Genomic DNA, 24,732 nt, shown 5'->3' with positions numbered 1-24,732 from the left:
AGAATGCTACATAGAGAATGTAGAAGAGGGAAATTCTTTAAGCTAAATGTGGGAATTTAAGAGTTTAGAGTAGAAAAAGAAAACAGCTGTGCCTGTTTTGAGGACTTGGAAGGCATTCAACCAACGCCAATACTCTCAACAGCCTGAAGCCCCCTGCTGCTTGTACAGCCCAGTACAAAATGAAAGTGTGTGACCCCTGGTTCAAAAATTAAGAATTTCAAGAAACCTATTTTATGCTACTCCTCTGATCAGGAGAAGCTTTTTTACATATTATCTACTTTATAGATTTACCTGTTGTAGCAATTACAATGTATTGGAAACCCTTATATAATTATATATTTCATCTTTGCGTAATTAGTTGTGATGTGTATAAATTCCCTAAGGGAAAAGCTGCTGTCTATTTTATTTATCAACCTCTTACCAGTCCCAATATGGCTGGTACCAAATAAATATTTCATGAATGAGACATATTGGAAAATATATTGTTTGAAAATTAAGGGGAAAGAACTATAAAATGCTTCTCTGAAAATAAAAAGGTTCTTGATTATTGAGAATCTACAACCAATTGCTTAGGTTTGGACAGAAGTTACCCAGCTGTAGGCAAAGAAAATGCTACACAGGATGCTAAATTCTCTTACCAAGTGTAAGAGAAGTTTTGAGAATAGATTTTGTTTTAGGTTTTGTTTTTTTCTGAAGCTGGATATCAAACATAGGACTTCTCGCCGGGCGCTGGTGGCTCACGCCTGTAATCCTAGCTACTCAGGAGGCTGAGATCTGAGGATCGCGGTTCAAAGCCAGCCCGGGCAAGAAAGACCCTGAGACTCCTATCTCCAATAAACCACCACAAAACCGGAAGTGGTGCTGTAGCTCAAGTGGTAGAGCGCTCGCCTTGAGCTGAAGAGCTGAGGGACAGCGCCCAGGCCCAGAGTTCAAGCCCCACGACCGACAAAAAAAAAAAAAAAAACATAGGACTTCTCACATGCTAAACAAGTGTTCCACCCCAGAGTTCATCCCCAGTCCAGAGGTATGATTTTCTTATCCTGCTACTTTTCTCTTAAAGAATCTTACCTTTGTAATTGGTTTTCACATCTTGGTCTCTGAAACAGCAAGAACTTTGGTTTCCTGAGACTCAATTTCTGCTGGATATACAATATCCAGTAATGACTTTCTGATAGGCTTGAATGCTTCTTTTTAGCTTTTCTCATTGGACTTGATAATGACTAAAGTCTTCATAGCCAAACACTAGATTGCCTAATCCACTCAGCTGCCTTCAAAGTTCCTAATAGGCTAGAGTGTGTAGTCAGTGGCAGAGCACTTCTGCAGCATGCACAGGATTTGAGTTTGATCCCACGCACTACCAAATAAATAAACAAGGCTTCATAGCAGCTGTAAGAACCATCCTTATTTAGTACATAACCAAGTCTACAACCAACTCAAGTAGATTCTTCTTGTGTATCCTGCCTTACATCTGTCTCTTCCCATTCTTGTTGCCTTTACATTGGTTTAAAACTTATTACAAAACGCTTATTTTTTTAAATTACCATATAACTAAGGAGTTAAGAATAATCTTTAAAGTCATTTGCTACTATTTATTTCCACTTAATTGTGTCATGAGTAACCACTATCTCCTAAAACAAGAAACACTGAACCTGTTTTACAAAAAGTCATAAATTTCTGGAAAAAAAAAACATGAAACCCTAAAGAAGTTGTAGCTATTTATCTTTAAACTCTACATAAATGGAATGTTACATCTCTCTAAGTTACTATTTCCTTTCTCTGAAAGAAAAAAAAAAAAAGAACACATGCAGTGTCATGTTGAGAGACATGACATCAGCGAAAAGCTTTGCGGTTCCCTGGAGTGTGACTTGCAAGCCCAGCATTGAAAGGGCAAGTTTAGAGGCAAGGTTCAAGAAAGCTGAGAGAAGGCACACAGAGAACTTTTATCTTCTCTTCACTATAGAAAATATTGTTCTTCCAGGCTCTTCCAGCATTGAACACAATGGTAAAAGTACGTGTTTAGTAACTGTGTATCAGATGAATAAACAGCACCACTCACCACAGAGTGAAAGATGGTACAGGCATGAAGGAAGTAGAAGAATGTACTTTGAAGACAGATGCAGCCACTGTGATGTGCCTGTATTTTATCCTTGCTGTAATGACTATGTGTTTCTAGATGGTTTCTACTGTTCTTGATCCTTTAAAGATAATGTTGGTAAACCTCCATTCCCAAATATATGGTGAAATAAATATTCTGAGTCATTGTCTTTTTTTTTTTTTGCCTGTCCTAGGGCTTGAACTCAGAGCCTGGACACTGTCCCTGAGGTTTTTTTTTTCCTTGGGGGGGGGGGGGGTTGTTTTGTTGTTTTTGTTTTTGTTTTGTTTTGTGTGCTCAAGGCTAGCATTCTACCACTTGAGTCACAGCTTTGCTTCTGAATTTTTTTTGGGGGGGGGTGGTTAATTGGAGATAAAAGTCTCAGACTTTCCTGCCCAGGCTGGCTTTATACCACAATCCCCAGATCTCAGTCTCCTGAGTAGCTAGGATTACAGGCGCAAGCCACCAGCACCTGGCTCAGTTTCCTTTTAAATCATACAAAATGTTTGATTTAAAAAAAAACTAGAACTTTTTGAATGCATTGCCTATTTGACAAAAATGAAAAGAATTCAGAAAACCTGAAAACCAAGAGAAAACAGACACCCTGGGAAGAGAAAATGCACTGAAATCAGCTTTAACTCTACTTACACCTGCCCGTGCTTTGGTACACTGAACAATTGTTAGGTGGATGCCCAAGGAGAAAAGTATAAGAGATGAGTTTAAGGCCTCCCAAGGTGGAGAGTCCAAGAGGGCACCCCCATGCAAATGTGCAACCTTTAAGACCTAGACTAGGAGTGTAATACTGAGCAAGAAATTAACCCTCTTCACAGAACATTTCTACTGCAAAGAAGAGATTTCTTCTTCCATTTGTGCTAAAGGCAAAGATGGATAGGGACAATCATAGAATGTCACCTAACTCATAATCACATCAGCTGACCCCAGTAGCAATACACTCATTAACTCTATATAATATTACAAAAATGAGACAAAAGGAAAAGGTTCACAGATGGCTGACAAATCAATACAATCCTACCTGAAGAACATAGCTTTTACTTGGTCTACAAACAATTTCCACAGATTATTTCTAAGGAAGACAAATTCACAGTCAAAAATACATCAAACTCAAAAATAATCTATGAGTTGCCCTGAAGAAATAACAAGCAAGAACTAGACCTATAAAAATTCCAAATACTGGAATTACCAGAGACTGGATTTTAAAATAATTAGTATGTCTGAAGAAATAAAATAGTTGAAAACAGGAGAAAGGAACAAGAAACTAAAATAAGTAAGTTGGGTTAAAAAAATAAAGTAAGGGCTGGGAAGGTAGCTCAGTGGTAGAGTACTTGCCTTGCATGCATGAGACCTTGGGTTTGATTCCTCAGCACCACATAAGCAGAAAAAAAAACAACCAGAAATGGTGCTGTGGCTCAAGTGGTAGAGTACTAGCCTTGAGCTGAAGAACTAAGGGATAGCGCCCAGGCCCAGAGTACAAATCCCATGACCAACCAAATAATCATCATCATCATCATCATCATCATCATCATCATCATCATCATGTAAGATATCTAGAAATGAAATGTATAAGTAAAACTTGAAGCTCAAAAAGTTACTAATTTTTAGTTAGTCACATCCAAAGAGAGAATTGTTGAAATGGAAGCATATACTCAGAGAGTGTCCAGAGGATAGTATTAAGAGATGAATAAATAAAAAACAGGAAATGAAAAGGTTGGAGAATAAAGTAAAACTATTTGTCATATATCTAATCAAAAAGACAATAGTCTTTCTCTTTTCCTCTTCTCCTCTACTCTCTAACTTTGTATTTTTTTTCTCCTATTCCTTCCTGTGTCTCACCAGTGGGAAAATTTCCACATAAAAGCTGCTCCATAGGGCCTACGAGGAACATGACAGAGCCCCAGCCATCCTGTAGAAAATGGGGTGGAGGTTCAATGGATAGAGGCCCAGAGGGAATTTGATGTAAGCTTCTGTTGTCTATGCCAGAAGGGAACTGATTGGAGAATGGCCTATGATCTGAACAAGAGCAGACCTAAAATTTAGTCTCTGTACTCACCCTAGAGGTGGGAGCTCCAGCTCTCACCAGGGCTGAGATGCCCAATAATGGAACAAGAAAAGAGACAAAAGACACAGGGCAAACCAATGCAACAGCAATATTCACAAGGCAACATGTTGGAAATGAACTTTACAAGGAGGAAGGGGACACTGGGGTGGAGGGAGGGAGGGGGGTAACAGTGTTTGCCAAGAAATATACTCACTACCTTATGTATGTAACTGTAACCCATCTGTACATCACCTTGACAATAAAACTAAATTAAAATAGAGAATATGAAGTACAGACATCATCTGCAGTCTTTCAGAATCATTGACAAGTATAAATCCTCATGTTCTGAAAATAAAGTAAGTCCAATACAGCTATCATAGTGAATACAATGCACACAAAGACATATACACAACACACACACACACACACACACACACACACACACACACACACACACACACAGCTATCAGGGAAAGACAAATTACCTGATTTCTCTAAAACAAAATGGGAAACTAGAAAACAATGGAATAATATTTTCAATGAGTTGAGAAAGTAATTGTCGACACAGAATTCACACACAACAAAATTAAGCTTTCAATATTTGATGTGACTTGAGACTATTTACTACAAGTAAAAGTCCACCAAAGGAAATTTTAAGACCCTTACCTACCCATGTTGAAATGCCTAGGGTAACTTTAATAGACATGTTGATTATAACTTCCAAGCCCACAGACGAATAAAAGTGAAAGGAGAGAAAAGGAAGAGTATTAATCCAAGAAAAGGAAATATTTTTGCAATATCATGGCATATAGAAAGCACAAATATATATGACAAAAATGCATCTTTTAGGCCAATAATCATAATACAAGAGAATGGATTAAATGTATCAATAAAAGAGATAGGCTGTCATACAGAGGGAAACTCAAGCTCTATACTGCCTATAATCATTTTGTCATAGTTTTTATAATATTTTTAAAAAGAGAAGAATAACAAAAATAATGACCTTTTGGTGAGGCTGTGGAGAAATCAGAACACTCATATATTACCGGTAGGAATATAAAATGCTACATCCTCTTTGAAAAATAGCTCACAGTTTCTCACAAAGTTACAGAGTTTCATATGATACTGCAATTCTATTCTTAATCATACACCCAAGAATATGTAAAACTATATGCTCACAAACAAAACTAATAACATTGAGCATATATGATTTATGAATGTTCATATTAGAATAGCCAAAGAAAGGACATAATCCAAATATCCATCCACTAATGAATGATTACATAACAAAATGTGATGTACCTGTTGCAGGGGATATATTCTGCCATGAAGAATAAACTATAAGCTTGGCACAAGTGCTCATGCTTGTAATCCTAGCTACTCAGGAAGCTGAAATATGAAGGTTTTATTTCAAAGCCAGTCCAGGTAAACAAATCTATAAAGACTGTTGTCACCAATTAACTAGCGAAATACTGAAACTGGAGATGTGACTCACATGGTAGATCACCGGCCTTAAGCAAAAACAAAAACCCAGGAAGAGTGCAAGGCTCAGAGTTCAAGCCTTAGTAGTACAGGGTGGAGGACAACTATTTGACACCTGTAAATGGAAAGAAATAAAAACTTTTAACAGCAACAACTCTTAACAATGATTTCAAATATGAACAAATAGGTACTTAATAAAAGGAAACAAATGGAAATGGTGCTGTGGCTCAAATGGGAGAGCGCTAGCCTTGAGCAAAAGAAGCTCAGGGACAGTGCCAGGCCCAGATTTCAAGCCCCAGGACTGGCACTAAAAATAAAGAAAGAAAGAATAGAATAGAATAGAAAAAGAAAGGAAACAAGTGATCAAGAAACATATGGGAAGGTGCTTCACTTCATTAGAAATCAAAGAACCTCTGAGCTCCAGTGGCTCATGCCTGTAATCCTAGCTACTCAGGAGGCTGTGACCTGGAGAGACAAGTTTTTAAGCCAACCCAAGCAGAAAAGTCTGGGAGACTCCAGGTTCATTTAATTAGTATTAGAACACCAGCTGTGAGCAAGCAAGATGAACAAGAGCTCAAGGCCTTGAATTTGAGCCCCAGTAAATAGCACAAATAAAGACAGACAGACAGACAGGCAGGCAGACAGATAGATAGATAGATAGATAGATAGATAGATAGATAGATAGATAGATAGATAGATAGATAGATAGATAGATAGATAGATAGATAGATGATAGATAGATAGATGACAGATAGATAGATAGATAGATAGATAGATAGATAGATAGATAGATAGATAGATAGATAGATGAAACCAGGTGATTTTATCTAGAACTTTCAAGATTTTGCCACCATAAATGATGTGGCATCTCCTACAAAGATAAAATTTTAAATTAAAGAACAGAATTATGGCATCTGCAGCAAAATGGATGAAACTGGAAATCATCATATTAATGGAAGTGAGCCAAGTTCAGAAAGGGCAGTGTTTGTGCATTTTCTCTTATATGCAGAATTTAGAACAAAAAGAAAGGACAGAAAAAAGGAAGGAAAGAAGGAAGGAAGGAAGGAAGAAGGAAAGAAAGAAAGAAAAGAAAGAAAGAGAAAGAAAGAGAGAAAGGAAGGAAGGAAGGAAGGAAGGAAAGAAAGAAAGAAAGGTCTGGGAAGGTGGCTCAGTGGTAGAGTGCTTGGCTTGCATGCATGAGGCCCTGGGTTTGATTCCTCAGCACCACATAAGCAGGAAAAAAAAAGCTGGAAGTGGCGCTGTGGCTCAGGTGGTAGAGCGCTAGCCTTGAGCTGAAGAGCTGAGGGACAGCGCCCAGGCCCAGAGTTCAGGCCCCACGACCGGACCCCCCCCCCAAAAAGGAAAGAAATAGGAAAGAAAGAAAGAAAGAAAGAAAGAAAGAGTCCTGCTTCCTTTCCCTTTTCTTTCCTTATATTGGGCCTAATTTTCTGAATTTTTTTTCATTACTAGACATTGCTATTTGTTCAGTCATACTACTCTACTATTTCTATCATGTGAAAAGAATCTTACTTCCATCAAGAATAGTTTCTACTGCCAGGCACTAGGATTTCACACCTGTTACCCTAGCTACTCACCAAGCTGAGGTTGGTAGGATAGAGGTTACAAGGCCAGCCTGAGCAAAAATTCATGAGACCACCCCCCCAACCTAGAAAATTAAACCCGGGAACAGTGGTACACACTTGTCATTTCAGCTATGTGAGAAGCATAAATAGTAGGATCTCAGTCCAGGTTAGCTTGGGCAAAAATATGACACTCTGAAAAGTAACTAAAGCAATAAGGACTCAAATGTAGATGTCTACCATTTGAGCCACAAATATGTCTCAAGTGTAGAAAGCTTGTCTAGCAAACATAAGGCTCTAAATTCAAACTCTAGTATGAGATGGGGGGAAGGATGGAGGGAGAGAAGGAAGGGAGAGAATACAAGAAAAACAATATGGAAAAACAAGTATGAGAGAAAAGGTAAAGGCAAACAGTGGTCTCTGCCCTAGGCCTTGCTAGGGAGACTGGAGGCCTGTGGCTCTGAGAAGCCTGTTATTGTGGTTAAAGAAAATGACACTTAGATGGCAGAACTCTGCTGCAACCCCCCCACACACAGATGTCAAAATCCTTAGCTGCTTAAAAGTACCCCCAGCTTGTGGTGATCAATGTTCCCTCTGAGAAGTGAGAGGGACCCCAGACCTCATGGGGCAATCTGAGCTAACATGTCTGTTAGCCACCTTGGGGAATCCAGCCTTCACACTCCTATCAGATGCTCCATGGTATAGAGAGTACATAGAGAAGTTCTGTGGATCCTGGAGTTCCCTGAGGATGGGGGGATGTGGGCTTCCCACTGCTCTGTCCTTGGAGGAGCTTCTGCACCTGGGCTGGGTATTCCCTGAAGCTCCCCTCCCTGTGGAGTAGGAGTTAGAAACCCTGAAAAACATATGCCCAGAGGCCCCATTAAAGAACATGGTGACTTGGGGATGTAACTGTGCCCCAAGATGGATCAGGGGAAGATCCCTATAGCTTGACAGCCTGATGATGGAGCCATCCACATGGTGTCTTACTCAGGATGGGCTCCAGTGTGACACCTTGGTGAATGAAACAAGCCCTCAGTAGTGGGTTCTGTGTAAATCTTTGTACCTCTTCAGCAAAAGCTCTCAGAGGTAGATTGTACATAGAGTATAAATTCTGTTGTTTTCTCTGCAGGGAAGGTTCAAATGCCAGGGTTTTATATCACTGAATGTTTCTTCTCACTCATCTCACCTGAATATTTGTTTACCTCATCAGAAAGGCTAAATGTGTCACACTATGCAACACCTGAGTCACTTGCGCAACACCTTGCACAATACACTGTTATAGGTCCCGGTCATGGCAATTGTCACTCCACAGATTGTTCAGGAGAAGGAGACATTGTTTTGTCACTGTTCTATTTTTAAATGCTAGAACATTGTCAATGTCCAGTAAATGAATGAGATATGTGTGTGTGTGTGTGTGTGTGTGTGTGTGTGTGTGTGTGTGTGCATGAAGAAGAAGAAATGAAAAGAGGAGAGAAGAAGGAAAAGAGGGAGGAAGGAAGGGCTCTAACATAAGTCTCAGCTATATCTATAACAGAACTTCACACATATCTGAGCATGCCTGAGAGACAGTTATGGGGACAGAGCAGGGATATATTTTTATGAAAAAAAAACTGATGTATCATCTGAAAACAAGCAAATAAAAATGCATCTTTTGGTTACCAGGGGTGAGAAAACACAAATTTGACCATAAGTGTTGGATAACCTTAAGGACAGCATCCCATTTGTCAACTCCCATTTGTCCATTCTCCATGAGTTCACGAAGAATTGGACATTGCTATAAGTAAAACTTGAATATCCACTATAAATTCCAGGAAGCCATGACAGGGAGCACTTCTTTAGAACTGGAATAAGTTATAATGTGACAAGGAGAGCAGCAGCCTGGGGCAGAGAACTAAGTCATCTTGGCAATGACCCCTGGACCCCAATACTCTAGCATGGCCCCAAAGTGGCAGTGCTGGGCAGGAGGCAGCACCACACACAAAGGTAATAGTGTCCAGGTGCCAACACCTGACCTCACAGGAGTAAAGGACTTGGGAGGAAATAGCACCTGAAGCAGAAGAGGAGAGAGTGAGGGATGAGTCAACAGCTGTGAAGACTGGAGAGTTGAGTCCCAGGACTCAGCAGAGATTGGGGGGCCTTGGGAGGAGGAGGGTGGTTCTGTGGAGTATGTGTATACTTTTCATATAGGAGCAAGAGCCTGGCAAAGCTGTGCTTTTTAATTGTGACTGATTTTACCCACAGTCTGAAAATTTAGATTCAAAAGTTAAAAAAAGGAGTATATGCAAAATAATCAATAGACTATGATGGTGCTGAAAAAGATACATTATAAATGACTTTTAATACCAATGTGGCTTGTTTTAAGGAGTGAAACTCCAGAGCGTGCTCCCAGAGCTGTTTTGTGGTCCCCTTCATCACAAACATGGCACTTTGGAGATGCTATTCTGTGGTATCTGATTAATGAGATTCTTTGACCATAGGGCCACTTGGAAACTACAGAAATCCTCTGAGGGGTTCATCAATGCCCTGGGCCTTCTGGAGGCATTTAACTAGCCACCTGGAGAATTCTCCTGTCTCGAGACAATTATTGTACAGCAAGGAAGAAAGAAATGTGCCCCAGGTTTCAACCACAGTCAAATTCACTGGAGTCAATAAACATCTTATGAGCTCTACAGCTGCCACAGATCAGTTAAGCACCAGATTTTATTCTTTAGTGATTGCTCTTTCCCTGTGCCAAACAGCGTGTAGGTGTAGCCAAAATTCATATGTCCCAGATGCCATGGTCCTAAGTCTCTTTTCAGGACTTTACTTCTGAAATACACTTGCTCAATATTTATTGGAAATGACTGTGACTGTAGGAAGGAAATTTAGCTAAATACTGATCGGAGAAATGTTATTAAAATGTATTCAGCTTGCAAATGCATTTATCTAATTATTTAAAGTTCTCAGTAAAGAGTTGCATAAAAAAAGATTTGTATTCATTTCATAGGGATATTCTTTAAACAGATTTAAAATCATTTCACTAAAAATGTCAAAATATTGATTGTGTTACTTTGTGTATATATTATACCTGTAAACCTGAGGGCCGGGGGCATTACACGGGCTATTGCTGGTTTTGGTTTTGGCTTTTTTGGAATAGTGTTTTGCTATATAGTTCAGCAGCCCATAACTTGCTATAGCCCAGGTTCATTGCCATTTGAGATCCTCCTGCCTCAGCTTTCCAAATGCGAGAATTACAAATGTGTGACACCATGGTCAGCTATAATTATTTTTCAATCTTGGCTCTATTACCATAGACCTGTTCCATATTTAACTCTTCTGAACCTTATTTTTCTCATCTACAAAACAGGAGAAAAATCTACTCACATACCATTATTTTTTAAAAACACATATATCCATAGTGCTTAGAGAACTGCCTGGCACACATTATTCACCATAATATATATTATGTTTTTTGTGCTTGCCTGTCCTGGGACTTGAACTCAGCACCTAGGTACCATCCTGAGCTGTTTTGCTCAAGGCTAGCACTCTATCATTTGAAATACAGATTCAGCTCTGGCTTTTTGCTGGTTAATTGGAGGTAAGAGTCTCATAAACTTTCTTGCCCAAGATTGCTTCGAACCATGATCCTCAGATCTCAGCCTCCTAAGTACCTAGGATTAGAGCTGTGAGGATTATAGGTGCCCAGCCTATCTCTTATTTTTAAGATAAATATTTCGCCACTTTCCCAGACAAGTGCACTTAATTCTAGATATTACATACACACAAAAGGGCAGACTCAGCACCCAGTACAGCAGAGTAGGGCAACCCTGCCTTGAGCCTGATGGCTGGCCTGCCTGCTTTCCTTCCTTCCTTCCTTCCTTCCTTCCTTCCTTCCTTCCTTCCTTCCTTCCTTCCTTTCCTCCCTCCTCCCTTCCTCCCTTCTTTTCTAATTAGTTTTGTGATAAGGTCTTGCACTTATGGCTGGGCCAGCCTGTACCACCATGCCACCTGTCTTAGTTATTGGTTGAGATGGGAGCCCTATTAACCCCTCCTGCCCTATTGTCTCTAAATGGTAATCCTCCTAAATTGCTGGAAGTACAAGAATGAGCCATTGTGCCTGCCTTGAGTTTTCCATTAAAGTAAGTTGCTCATGTTGGAGCTGGGCAGCCTAGACCCTCTTACTTCCTTTTGAATCTTGGATGTACCCCACCCCCACCCATCTGACAAACCACAGCTTCCCTGTGCCACACCTAGGATACTTCTTTCCATACTGCCTTCAGGTCAAGGGAACACAACCTCGGAGCTGGAAGAGAGAAGAGTACCTGAGCATTTACCTCCCTGGCCCCAATATACATATGCTCACACACACACACACACACACACACACACACACACGCCCTGCATTAAATCAAGTTCACGCCAACGCTTAATTTATACTTTAGAGCACCCTTTTACAACACAATTGGAGCTGCCCTTGGTGGGACATTGCCTGAAATCTCACCCTTACGTGACTTCTTAACCATTACCCTCTGGAAACACTTCCTTAATAAATTCCTACTTTGGGTCCTGTTTCTGGGAAATTTACCTTAAGACCCTTCCTAGAGTGAAATTATCATTGCCTTTAGCCATCCTTCAGGCAAGTAGGTCACTAGCATCCTTTCCCTCCTATTGAAGCAGGAAACTTTTTTTTTTTTTTTTTTTTTTTGGTCATGGGGCTTGAATTCCGGGCCTGGGCACTGTCCCTCAGCTCTTCAGATCAAGGTGGGCTCTCTACCACTTGAGCCACAGCACCACTTCTGGTTTTCTAGTGGTTATTGGAGATAAGAGTCTCATAGACTTTCTTGCCTGGGCTGGCTTTGAACTGTGATCCTCAGATCTCAACCTTCTGAGTAGCTAGGATTACAGACATGAGCCACCAGCGCCCAGCACTGGAATCTTTTTAAAGCCTATGTCTGGTCATCTTATGTGGCCTGGTTTGTGTTCTATTGGATAAATGCCCAAGAATGGAATTGCTGGGTCATAAGGAAGCTCTATGTTTAGTCTTTTGAGAAACCTCCATACTGCTATCCAGAGAGGTTGAACAAGTTTAAATTCCCACCAAAAGTATAGTATCATTCCCTTTTGGCCACATCCCCACCAGAATTTGTTAGTGCTATTGATAATAGCCATTCTAACTTGGGTCAGGTGGAATTTCAATGTAGTTTTGATTTACATTTCTTTTATGGCTAGACATGTTCATTACAGCATGGTTTTACCATAGCCAAGATATGGAATCAATCCAGAGGCCCCTCAGTGAATGAAAGGATCAAGAAAATGTGGTACATATACACAACGAATTCCATTCTTCCATCAGAAAGGATGATATTGTACCATTCATAAGGAAATAGAATGACTTGGAAAAAAATATTAAGTGAAGTAAACCAGACTCAAAGAAATGTAGCTTGTATAGTTTCCCTCATTTGTGGTGACTAGAATTTGCCTATAAATCTATAAGTAAACACATTGGATAGAAAAAACAAAAAAGAATAGATGGATAGATAGATAGATAGATAGATAGATAGATAGATAGATAGATAGATAGATAGATAGATAGATAGATAGATAGATAGATATCCCCTGGGATATGATAAATTATACAGGTCTCTAGATAGTCGCACAGTGAGACCAAAGGAGGGTATTCATGGGAGCAAATCACAAAGGCTTAATGACAATGAGCATACTATGTATAAAACAATATTTTATGAAATGAACTCCAAGAAATGGAAACAAGAGATCTTTTGTTGCTGTTGCTGCTGTTGTAGTTGTCCTTTCCTTTTGTCTTGTTTGTTAGCTTGTCTTTGGGAGGGGAAGTAGGGGCACAGAAAAAGAGGGACATAGGGTGAACAAATACAGTAGTGGTACTCACTAGACTCACTATGTGGAAAATGAACTGTACAACTTGTGGATGGGGATGGGAGGGAAAAAGTGGGGGAGAGCAAGGGAAGGGGTAACATGGTTCAAAAAGAAATGTGTTCATTACCTGACTTATTAACTGAAACCCCTCAGTATACACTTCTACAATACCAATATGCTTTTAAAAAGACATGACAAAAATAATAATGCCCTATTGTTCTGTGACCATCTATACTAACTGAAAAGATCATTATTTTTTTCTGATTGTATAATCACTCCATCAGAAACAAAAGCCTGCATCTGTTTTAGATTTCACATTTAAGTGTCATTCCTAATGACTTCATTTACTTAGTATCTCTGTAAAGACTCCAAATGGACTCACATTGTGGGATACTGGAGGTTGGGCTTCAGCATTAGAATGTTGGACAACACCACCAACCATTAAATGTCCCCAAGAGCCCCTCAATGTGGCTTCCATCTCCTAAGATACCACAGATATATGTGCCAACACTGAGGAAGACAGATTCATTCATTCATTCCTCCAAATGTTTCAGTGTATCCACTGATAATATGCAAAATGTATATCAAGTATTTACTTTTTGCTTTTAGATTACAGTTTCTGGAAACTCCAGAATGAACTGCTGGCCAGTTGTTACAGAAAAACAAGACCCAAAGCCGTGCACTGGTTGTTCACACCTGCAATCCTAGCTTTTCAAGAGACTGTGATCTGATAGTCTTGGTTCAAAGCCATCTAGACAGGAAATCTGTGAGATTTTTATCTCCAATTAACCACCAAAAAGCCAGAAGTGGAGCTGTGGCTCAAGTAGTAGGGCACCAGCTTTGAGTGAAAAAGCTAAGGACAGTACCAATGTCCTAAGTTCAAGCCCCAGTATTCACACACACACATACACACACACACAGGACCCCCAGAGAGAATGGATGAATTCTGACAAGTAAAGGAATGGACCGAAGGGAGTGGCTGTGGCCTATTTTCCCCCCAGGTTCATTGAGGGGAAATTGACAAATAAAATTTGTATGTATACTTAGGCAAACATAGACATTGTAGGGTAACTATATATCTAGGCTCTATCTCTCCTCTCTCTCTCTCTCTCTCTCTCTGTCTCTCTCTCTCTCTCTCTCTCTCTCTCACACACACACACACACACACATACACACACAGAGCCTGTTGCTCCTAGGCTGTAAACCTGTACAGCTTGTTACTGTGCTCAGTTCTGCAGGCAGTTGGAACACAATGGTAAATATATGTGTATCATGTATCTAAACATGAAAAGGTACAATAAAAGTACTAGGCCATAGGAGTTTCTCAGTCCTATTATATCACAGGGTCAATAGTTGACCAAGACCTCATTGGTAGCTCATCCTGTGCTGTATGATTTCACTTATAATGTGGAATCTAAACCAGGGATTGGAGTGTAGGTGTGTGGGTGTCTTTTTTTCACACTGTACTCTGCTTCAGTAAGAGACTAGGCTGAATTATTTGTGTGTCGGTCAGCTGAAAGTCAATGCAATATTGAGAAGTTTGCTTAGAGTGATTCCACTTGTACACCATTTACTCTCTTCCTCACAAAAGTTTATTTTGATACTTTGGTTCTTTAAACAGAAAAGCTATTTAAAGAAAACAATTTCCCTTCCATGGCAATGTAGTTGTTCAGCTATGGTAAGAAAGAAACAATACTTTCAGGAAACTAGGCAAGTTAAGCTCCAAATCCTTTCAACACTTCAGACAATTCTCTCCTTCCATCACTTATAATTAAATTCTTTTTTTGTCACTCTCAACAGAAGCAAGTCTCTTTTAGATTGGGAGTTAATAAAATTGTTATTCATTTTCTTCTGCTTGACTCTGCAAACTTCTGCAAATACCTCAGGAATGGTTTGACCAAGTCAAAACAAAGGTTTGTTTTTCTATCTCTAAGCCCTCAAAAATGTACTAATCACTAAGTAAGCAGATGTAGGCATCTAATTTACCTAAGCTAGAAGTAGTATTTTAAAAATAAATTAAGCTAAATCCTATTAAAACAGTCAATGCCTATTTGCCCCTCAAGGATTCAAGGTCCTCTAGGTCAGTGTTTTGGCTTTGTGCCTATCTAAATTATTGCCAGATTTCACTAAAGGGAAAATTAGAGTAATTTATACTTGGGGTTCTGATTCTCTTGTTGTTGCTGTTGATAATCTGTGCTAATCCTTTTGTAATTCTAGTCTTGAGTAGCAGAAGGAAGAAATGAGACTGGATTAGCTCTATATCAATGATCCAAAGGCTCCTTTCCTGTTCTCACATTATGGATGGGCTAAATCTCTACAATGGCCTTAATTCTATACAACCTCAGAAAAATAATTTCTTGAAAGACTGGGAGAAAATAAGGGAGGAGTGACACTGTTCAAAAAGAAATATAATCATTACCTGTATTAATTAACTGTAACCCCTCTGTACATTACCTTTCCAAGTAAAAAATAATTTCTTTTCATTTTGTAATGTCAAAAGGCTCTCATTCTCCCTCAACAGCAGCAAATGTGCTTAGATGGCCACATCACCATCCAAAGAATATTGACAGGAAAAAATTTAGATATCCAATACGGACTATTCATTTTTAGTAGCTTGCAAGTATTATTCTTAGTTCACTGACCATTACTGAGGTAAGGTGATGCTATCTCTTAACACCCAGAAGACTTTTATTATTTTGTTTTAGAGTAAAATGTCTTCAGTGCCAATTAATTATAATAAACAGAAGACTGACAAAAAGAAAACTATCCCCTGCTGGGAACAACAAAGAGAGAAGTTAACCATTACAAAATAACAATTTTGCAGGAAATTATGTCACTGATACAAAAGTTATTGGTTAACTAGAGTCAAGTTTCTAGAATTAATGGAAAGAGTGGCTTTAATGAACTATGATGTTGGGATAGCATTCAAAGTTTAGAAATTCTAACTCAAAAAAATCCTAATAAACAATAAAACCATGACTAGCATGGGGAGTACTGGGGTATTATGAAGGCTAGACATCTTAATATTTGCTACTTTTGCAGATCAGTTTATAAACTTAGTTATAAGCTAATTGCACAATGTAATGTTATTCAACTCCTTGGCTTTATAACTAACTTAATCATTTCCCAGTAACTTTTTCACAGGAATCAGTAAACCTCTACCACTTAGAGATTTAAAATATCATACTAGAGCTGAGTGCCTGGGGCCCATGCCTATAATTCTAGCTACTCAGGAGACTAAGACATGAAGATCATATCTCAAATCCAGCCCAGGTAGGAAAGTTTATGAGATTCTTATTTCCAATTATGTACCCCAAAACAGGAAGTGGAGCTGTAAGTCAATTGGTAGAGGTCTATCTTTGAGCAAAAGGAGCTCAAGAATAGTGCTCAGACCCTGAGTCCAAGCCCAAAGATCATCGTGTGCATGCGTGTGCCCAAATGACATTTTGAAGCATCTCTGAAATTAAAGCTATTAAGAATATTGAAAACACAATAAAACCTTAACCTCATAATAACCCAGAATGTTCTTAACCCTGCCTGTGATTTTTAACTATGAGATTCACTTGACTTTGAAAGAAACAACAAAATAAGTTATATCAAAATTTTACTTATGCCCCAAATTTTACTTATGCCCAAAAGAGAAAGGAAAAAACAAATATCACATTTCATTTCCTCAATGATGCACATTTTATCGCTTCTCGGCCTTTTGGCTAAGATCAAGTGTAGTATCAATGATGCATATTTTTTAACAATCTTCAGATCTCCCAAATCAGAATACATCTTACAGTTGGTGATGTTTGCAATGAACGGCCAGGCAATGACATTGTTGTGGTCCATAAGCCAGTACAACTTGGTTGTACTGTTAATATTAGCTCCATGTTATCTGAGATATGTACACACTTACTACCTCATATATTAACTATCGTTGACATTTTTCCGATAATTAATAATTTCCCATATTTAAGGGGTAGAGTGCAAAACTTCAGTACATGTATGCAAGGTGGAAGGTGATCAGATGACTGTACTAGAATATCTAGTACCTCAAACATCTATCACTTCTTCATGTTGGAAATAATCAAGATCTTCTGGACTAGCTTTTTGAAATAAGTAATTGCTGTCATTCAGAATTATCCTACAGCCTTATACATCATTAGCAGTTTTTCCTCCTATCCAACTTCATTTCTGCATTCATTAACCAATAGGGTTTTTTTTCTTGTTACAGGCAGTACTGGAGTTTGAACTCAAGTAATGGAGCCTGTGAGACTTAAAGCATATTACAATTATACAATTGGTTTTTGATGCACACTTAAGGTCTAGTATCTTCACAAATCAAATTTTCAATCTTGATTTTCTTTTTTGGTGGTACTGAGGTCTGAACTTGGGCCTTGTGCTAGGCAGAAGCTCTACAACTGAGGTACATTCCTAGTCTTTCAGGGCTTTTCAGTTGTTTTTCTCTATAGCTGGGGGGACAGCCATGAACCATGACTGCTTAGTTCATTTGTTGAGACCGGGGAATGGAGGAGTCTTGCAACCTTTTTGCCCAAGCTGGCTTGAGTTACAATCTTTCCAATCTCTATTTTTGAGTGGCAAAGATTATAGGTATGAGCCACAGTGCCCCATAAAAAGAATTTTAAACATTTTGATGCAATTGAAATCATATTTATTTATTTATGTGTGTACTAGTACGGGAGCTTGAAACTTACTGCTTTAAGCTTTCACTCACTCATGGCTGGAGCTCTACCATTTGATCCACATCTCCATTGCAACATCTGGCTTTTTGCCAGTTAATTAGAAATAAGAGTCTCATGGAATTGCCTGCCCAGAATGGCTTTGAACCATGATCCTCAGCCTCCTGAGTAGTTACGATTATAAACATCAGCCACTGGCTCCCAACTTTACAAATAAAATCTTTAAGAAACACTACCTTACACTTAGTACCTTCGCAATATGCCCACGAATACTATAATAAAAAAAAGAAATTTCACATCTAATCAGCAGTCACCATACACTGTGTATTTTCTTCAAAGTAGCACTTATATTTTGAGAAATTTCCTTAAAACATTTGTGGATTGCTGCTACAGGAAACATTAGACTCATGAGTTCAAACAGTGGCAGGTGGTATGAACTTATGTCATAAAAATCGGTATGACTTAGAATATTAATGCATAATCTAATATGTCTTATAAATTGCCTGCATCATTATACTCTCCAGCAGCATGTATTACTATAGTTAAGAAATAAGAAAAGCTAGGAAGAGTGCTCCACCATGTGGCCAAATTCTTTGGAACTCGAAAATTGGGGGGAAACTGCCTCTTAGAATTTCAGGACCCCAGAGAAACCCAGCAGCTGTCACTCAGAAAGTTGGGCTTTGGGGATGATCAACACAAACAAAAGGCAAAAATAAATTAGCATTTTTTAGCTCATAAAGACATAAAGATTTTTCAAAGATTAAAATAAAATTTGTTTTGCAAATGTATTGAGCTTTCATTAACACAAATGAACAGGATTCTCTGTGATATTTCCCATGCACACATACAAAATGAGTTTGGAGGGCTGGGAAAGTGCCTTAGTGGTAGAGTGCTTGCCTAGCCAAGTGAAGCCTTGGGTTCAATTCCTCAGTACCACATAAACAGAAAAAGCCGGATGTGGCACTGTGGCTCAAGTGATTGAGTGCTAGGTTTGAGCAAAAGAAGTTCAGGGATAGTGCCCAGGCCTTGAGTTCAAGCCCAGGACTGGAAAAAAAGAAAAGGAAACAGAAAAAGGAAAAGAAAAAAATGAATTTTAAAAACTTTCATGTCTATTATACATGAGGAAAATATCAACTTAAAAAGGGTATATCTTACAGCTTGGTACTTGCATAAGAACAGACCTCAGGACCAATGGAATAGAATTGAAAATCCAGAAATGAACCCACAGACCTATAGCCATCTAATCTTCGATAAGGGAGATAAAACAATAGAATGGAAGAAAGACAGCCTCTTCAGTAAATGGTGCTGGCAAAATTGGTTAACTACTTGTAGAAAACTAAAGCTAGATCCTTATATATCACCCTGCACCAGAATCAACTCCAAATGGATCAAAGACCTTGAAGTCAAAGCAGACACTCTGAAAACATTACAGGATGGAATAGGAGAAACCCTAGGTCTCCTTGGCTCCGGCCGAAATTTTCTGAATAGAGACCCGGAAACACAACAAATCAAAGAAAGGTTGGACAAATGGGATTGCATGAAGTTGCAGAGCTTCTGCATGGCAAAGGACATAGCTAGCAAGATCAATAGAAAGCCCACGGATTGGGAGAAGATCTTCACTAGCCATACCATGGACAAGGGTCTCATATCTAAAATATACTTGGAACTCAAAAAAGTAAATCCCCCAACAACAAATCCTCAAAGAAACAACTGCCCAATAAATAAGTGGGCTAAAGACTTGAAGAGAAACTTCTCTGAAGAAGAAAGAAGGATGGCCAATAGACACATGAAGAAATGCTCAACATCCCTAGCCATAAAAGAAATGCAAATCAAAACAACATTGAGATACCACCTCACCCCAGTTAGAATGGCTATAATCAAGAACTCTAACAACAACAGATGCTGGAGGGGATGTGGACAGAAGGGAACCTTACTTCATTGTTGGTGGGAATGTAAACTTGTTCAACCACTTTGGAAAGCAGTATGGAGGTTCCTGAAAAGTCTTTACATAGAGCTCCCCTATGACCCAGCAATCCCACTTTTGGGCATTTACCCAAATGTTTACAAACAAGACCACACTAAAGCTACCAGCACAACTATGTTTATTGCAGCCTTATTTACCATAGCTAAGACATGGAACCAACCCAGATGCCCCTCAGTAGATGAATGGATCAAGAAAATGTGGTATATATACACAATGGAATTCTATGCCTCCATCAGAAAGAATGACACTGCCCCATTTGTTAGGAAATGGAAAGACTTGGAAAAAATTATATTAAGTGAAGTAAGCCAGACCCAAAGAAACATAGGTCCCATGGTTTCCCTTATTTGCAATATCTAGTATATGTATGAGTCAAGCGGAAAAGGTCAGATAATGTGATGTTAGGAAAATGAACCCTTAGATATGTATTTTAATGCTTTTTTATTTCATGCATTTGTTTCTAATGCATTTATAAGATTGTCTCTTTGTTGCTTTGTATGTCCCTCCCCCACAGTATAACCCCTGCTTTCACTATATTTGATGTCAGTATAACTTGTGGAGGAGATGGGGAAAAACAAGTTGTTTAAGGAGACAGGTGGACCTGTTGCAACAATGAGAAGTACAAGGTCATTGGTGCGGGGGGGGGGGGGGGGGGGGGGGGGGGGGAGAATTGGGTGGTGGGTGGTAGGGGGGAGGTAGGGAAGGGATGTGAAGGGTAAACAAAGGAGGAAAGGAGGAGGCTGCAATGCTTGATAAGAAATGTACGCATTATCCTGCCCATGTAATTGTAACCCCTCTGTACAGTATGTTCACAAAAAAAATTTAAATTAAATTTTTAAAAAAAGGGTATATCTTCTAAAAGAAACAAAAATGGTCTTGGGTTCAATGGTTCTATTATTATTAAAAAATATATAAAATATACTGTCAAACAGGAGTGATTTTTCTCTTCTAAACACAATGGAAATATGTGGAGATATACTTCATCGTAACAATTCAGAGGAGAGTTGCTACAGGGACCTGTGGGTACAATTCAGAAATTCTATTAAATACCCTAGAATACACAGGATATCTCTCATCACTAACAAAGAATTCTCTGGACCAAAGTTCCAATAGAGCTGACTGAGGTTGAGAAACTTTAAGAATATTCTACAATCCTTTCATGAGGAATATGTAAAATCCTGAACTTTATATTTGTATGTATGAAGTGCAAAACCAAACATTTTCATTAAAATCCCAGTGGCAAAAAAAAAAAAACCAGAAATTCAGAAAGCATGACTCTCATAAAGTCAGTCTCAGATTTGATTGCATTCTTTTAGTCTATTTCTTTGCTTTATAATATACTTTCCATTTTTAGCCATTGTTTTTCAAAATACAAATGATATCCATGTGTTTTGGTTGATAGTTGCCCTGAGATACAAATTCAGATATTCTTGTCCCCAGGAGAAATGCAGGAAAGTAAAATTGCTTAAACAAATTCCAAGTGGGTCTGAATGTTTTTATTAGAAAAAGATGCCTGCTAGCAAAAGGCACTTTGAGAGTAAGAAGGAAAAGAGAGCAGATTAACTATGACATATTCATCCCTTCCAGCAACCAAGAAAAAAAGTAATTCTTTTAGGACCAGGATCCCCAGTCTGACATCCTTGGATCCTGAGGCCCTATGAAAATAAGAAGAATCTGAAACCTATTTGCAACATTTAGAAAATCCTGTACTAATAATGGAGCATTTCTCTACAATAAAATATATTAGGCTTTCTAACATGAAAAAGTCTAGACACTTTTTATTATATTGAAGCTAATAACACTTTGATCATTTGGAAAAAATAATACCAAGAGTCCTTTATGTATAAACAAAACATAGAAACCTGAGCACTAGAGATAGGGGGGAGAGAATAAAGGGTGAACTAATTCAGCAGTGATACACTAGACACCATGTTGTAAATTAACTATACAACTTTGGCGGGGAGGAGGAAGAAATGTACTCATGCCATATGCTATAATCCTAGCTATTCACGAGGCTGAGATTGGAGGATCATGGTTTGAAGCCAGCCCAGGCAGAAAAGTCCCTGTGAGACTCTTCTCTCCCATTAATCACTCAAAAAACAGAAGTGGTGCTGTGGTAGCATTGAGCACAAAGAGCTTCAGGGAGAATATTGGAACCCTGTGTTCAAGCCCCACAACCAACAATAACAACAAGAAAAGCAATGTACTCATTACCTTATTTATGTAACTGTAACCCCTCTGACATCACCTTTACAATAAAATTTTAAAAAAAACATGCTGCACTAGTAATTAAAATTAGTAAATATGGAAAAGCAAAGATAGACTAGAATAATCTACCATCTCTTCATTTCCAGTGTGCTTCTTGTAGTGCTTGGCTCAGTGGTTAGTATAAAAGTTCATATAAGTTTATTCCATTAACATTAAAATAGAGTTGAACCATCTCAAACCCAAGAGACAAAGGACCAACCCTCTCAGTCTTATTCTCCTTTGCTGGTTACTCTTTCAACCTAGAAATGTTGCTGGGATGCCTCAGGTCTGCGATGTGGAACACATTCTCCTTTCTCATTCGTTCTAGGGCAATCTCCTGCCTCTCCATAGTCTCAAACATTATCTATATGTCCAAACCCCACATTAATAGATCTAGCCTAGATTTCTTTCTAATCCAGACCACTGGAACCAAGTGTTTACTGTGTTGTATATTTATTTGACCATATCAAACTCAGCATGCTCCAAATGAAAATGCCAGTGTTCCTTAATCCAGTACACAGCATCAGTAATTTATTCTCTCCCTTCTGGAATAGCATGGAGAAGCATGGAGAAGTCCACTTTCTACTGTGGACTGAATCATATAGGTTTGTGCGTTGAAGCCCTAACTTCCCTAACATTTACTCAGAATGTTAATGTGTTTAGAGATGAGACCTTTGAAGAGGCAAGAAAGATTAAATATTTGAGGCCATTAAGGATGACCCCTAATTGAACATGAGTGGTATCTTTAAAACTAAAGGGGTTTAGGGCACCTACACACGTCAGGAATGCACCTATGCACAGAGAACAACAGCTCACCTCTAGTGTGTGTGTGTGTGTGTGTGTGTGTGTGTGTGTGTGTGTGTGCGCGCGCACACACATACTGGTACTGAGGCTTGAACACAGGACCTCATGCCCTCAGTTGGTTTTTATGCTCAAGTACTGTCTCACTTGAGCCATATCTCCATTTCCACAGACTCATCTTTTCTAAGTCCTGATAACACTGCCCTGTCCTTTCATAGCACTCATCACAAGTGAAATAAACAATTATCTGTATAACCAGGTTGTGAATGACTCTCTGATATATAAGTTCCCTGAAGATCACTATCACATCTTATATGCCCAAGAGTGAACACAGTGCATGGCGTGTTTTTATTGAACTAATGAAGAATGACTAAAGAACATGATTACTTTCAAGAAATACAGTTAAGGACCAAAAAGTAGACAGTTTACTTCTCCATATGATTGCTCTAAATCCAAATCTGCAATGATTCTGTTTCTAAAAAAGGTCTCATTCTGAAGCTCCTAAGGGACATAAATTTGGGGAGAACCAATCAATAACACACAGAGACTTTGTTTCATTATGATCCTATCCCAGAACTAGATTAATATTAGATATATCATTTACTCTCAACAAATATTACTGAAATACAGGATTGCATGAACAAAAGAATGAAAGAAGTACAAAAGCACTCACTGAGTTTGCTGAGGAATGTAGGTACTGAGGTAGAATGAGAGTCACCTTTAACATTTGCCCCACTAACAGATGCTGTCATTCAATTAAAACATGGCTGTTTGCAATGAAGATTATAGTGTCAATATGTTAGGTCTAATATTGCAAATTAGTGAATTGAAATTAGTACATAGACTAAATATTTGAAGTTACTGACTTGAAACCAGAACATAAAATGGTGAGTCCAGAAAGGTCATGTAAGCTGTCCAAGTTTACAAGGGAAGAACAAGTTCTACTCAGCAAGATTAAAGGAACTGCAAAAGTTAAAAATAAAGTGGCTTCTATGATTACACCACATGAGTCCTACATGTTCCAAGTCCTAGTCCTAACAGTTTCAGGTAATTTGTTATAGAATCATAATTGGTTTCCTTTTGTGAAGCTTTCTCTGTCTTCTGCCTTTCCTACTCATGTTCATCCCAGTTCTCAAGGCCCTGTAAAATAGAGTCCTTTAAGAATCCCCTTAGATTTGGAAGAAATAGTTGTATTGTCAAAGTTTATAGAATTCAGAAACTATATAGACCATGATAATGACAATTTGCCAAATAGAGTCTCTTAAGAATCCCCTTAGATTTGGAAGAAATAGTTGTATTGTCAAAGTATATAGAATTCACAAACTATATAGACCATGAAAATGACAATTTGCTTTGGAAAGGTTAAAATGTGTTTGTGACTTTAGGTATCCTTATCCCACAATGCTGTGAAATTTGTGAAGTTTACATAATCACTTAATCTCAATAAAAATTATATTTAAAAATCTCCTTAGCTCTGTGTTCACACAGCGAATGGAAATCTGTGAAAGTCATGCCTGCCTTGTATTATTTCCTTGGAAGAGTATTCATAAAAAATATTCATGAAGTCTAATAAAGTATCACTGTTGGGATGGGAAGGTGGCTCATTGGTAGAGCGCTTACCTTGTATGCCTGAGGCCCTGAGTTAGACTCCTCAGCACCACATAAGCAAAAAGAAAAAAGCTGGAAGTGGTGCTGTGGCTCAAGCGGTAGAGCACTAGCCTTGAGCTGAAGAGCTGAGGGGCAGCGCCCAGTCCCAGAGTTCAGGCCCCACGACCAGAAAAAAAAAAAAAGTATCACTGTTTTCCTAGCTTAAGACTGAAATTGGGATATGTCTTACAACTGGTGTATTTAGAAAATATAGACTATCAGTATTGTTTTCTTTTTCAGTGGCACCCAAAATAGTAGTTTGAAATAGATGCTATCTTACATGTTGT

The 24,732-nt window shown here is 38.7% G+C and overlaps 1 pseudogene; it reads left to right on the top strand.

Moving 5' to 3' along the window:
- Positions 1 to 16,771: 16,771 nt before the first annotated feature.
- LOC122111584 lies at positions 16,772 to 16,838 on the top strand (annotated as a pseudogene).
- The last annotated feature ends 7,894 nt before the right edge of the window (positions 16,839 to 24,732 follow it).

Source organism: Dipodomys spectabilis, unplaced genomic scaffold, assembly GCF_019054845.1.
Source record: "Dipodomys spectabilis isolate Male_0828 unplaced genomic scaffold, ASM1905484v1 ptg000085l, whole genome shotgun sequence".
Lineage (NCBI taxonomy): Eukaryota > Metazoa > Chordata > Mammalia > Rodentia > Heteromyidae > Dipodomys > Dipodomys spectabilis.
Note: the sequence above shows the minus strand (reverse complement) of the source record. Positions and strands in the feature narration are given on the sequence as shown.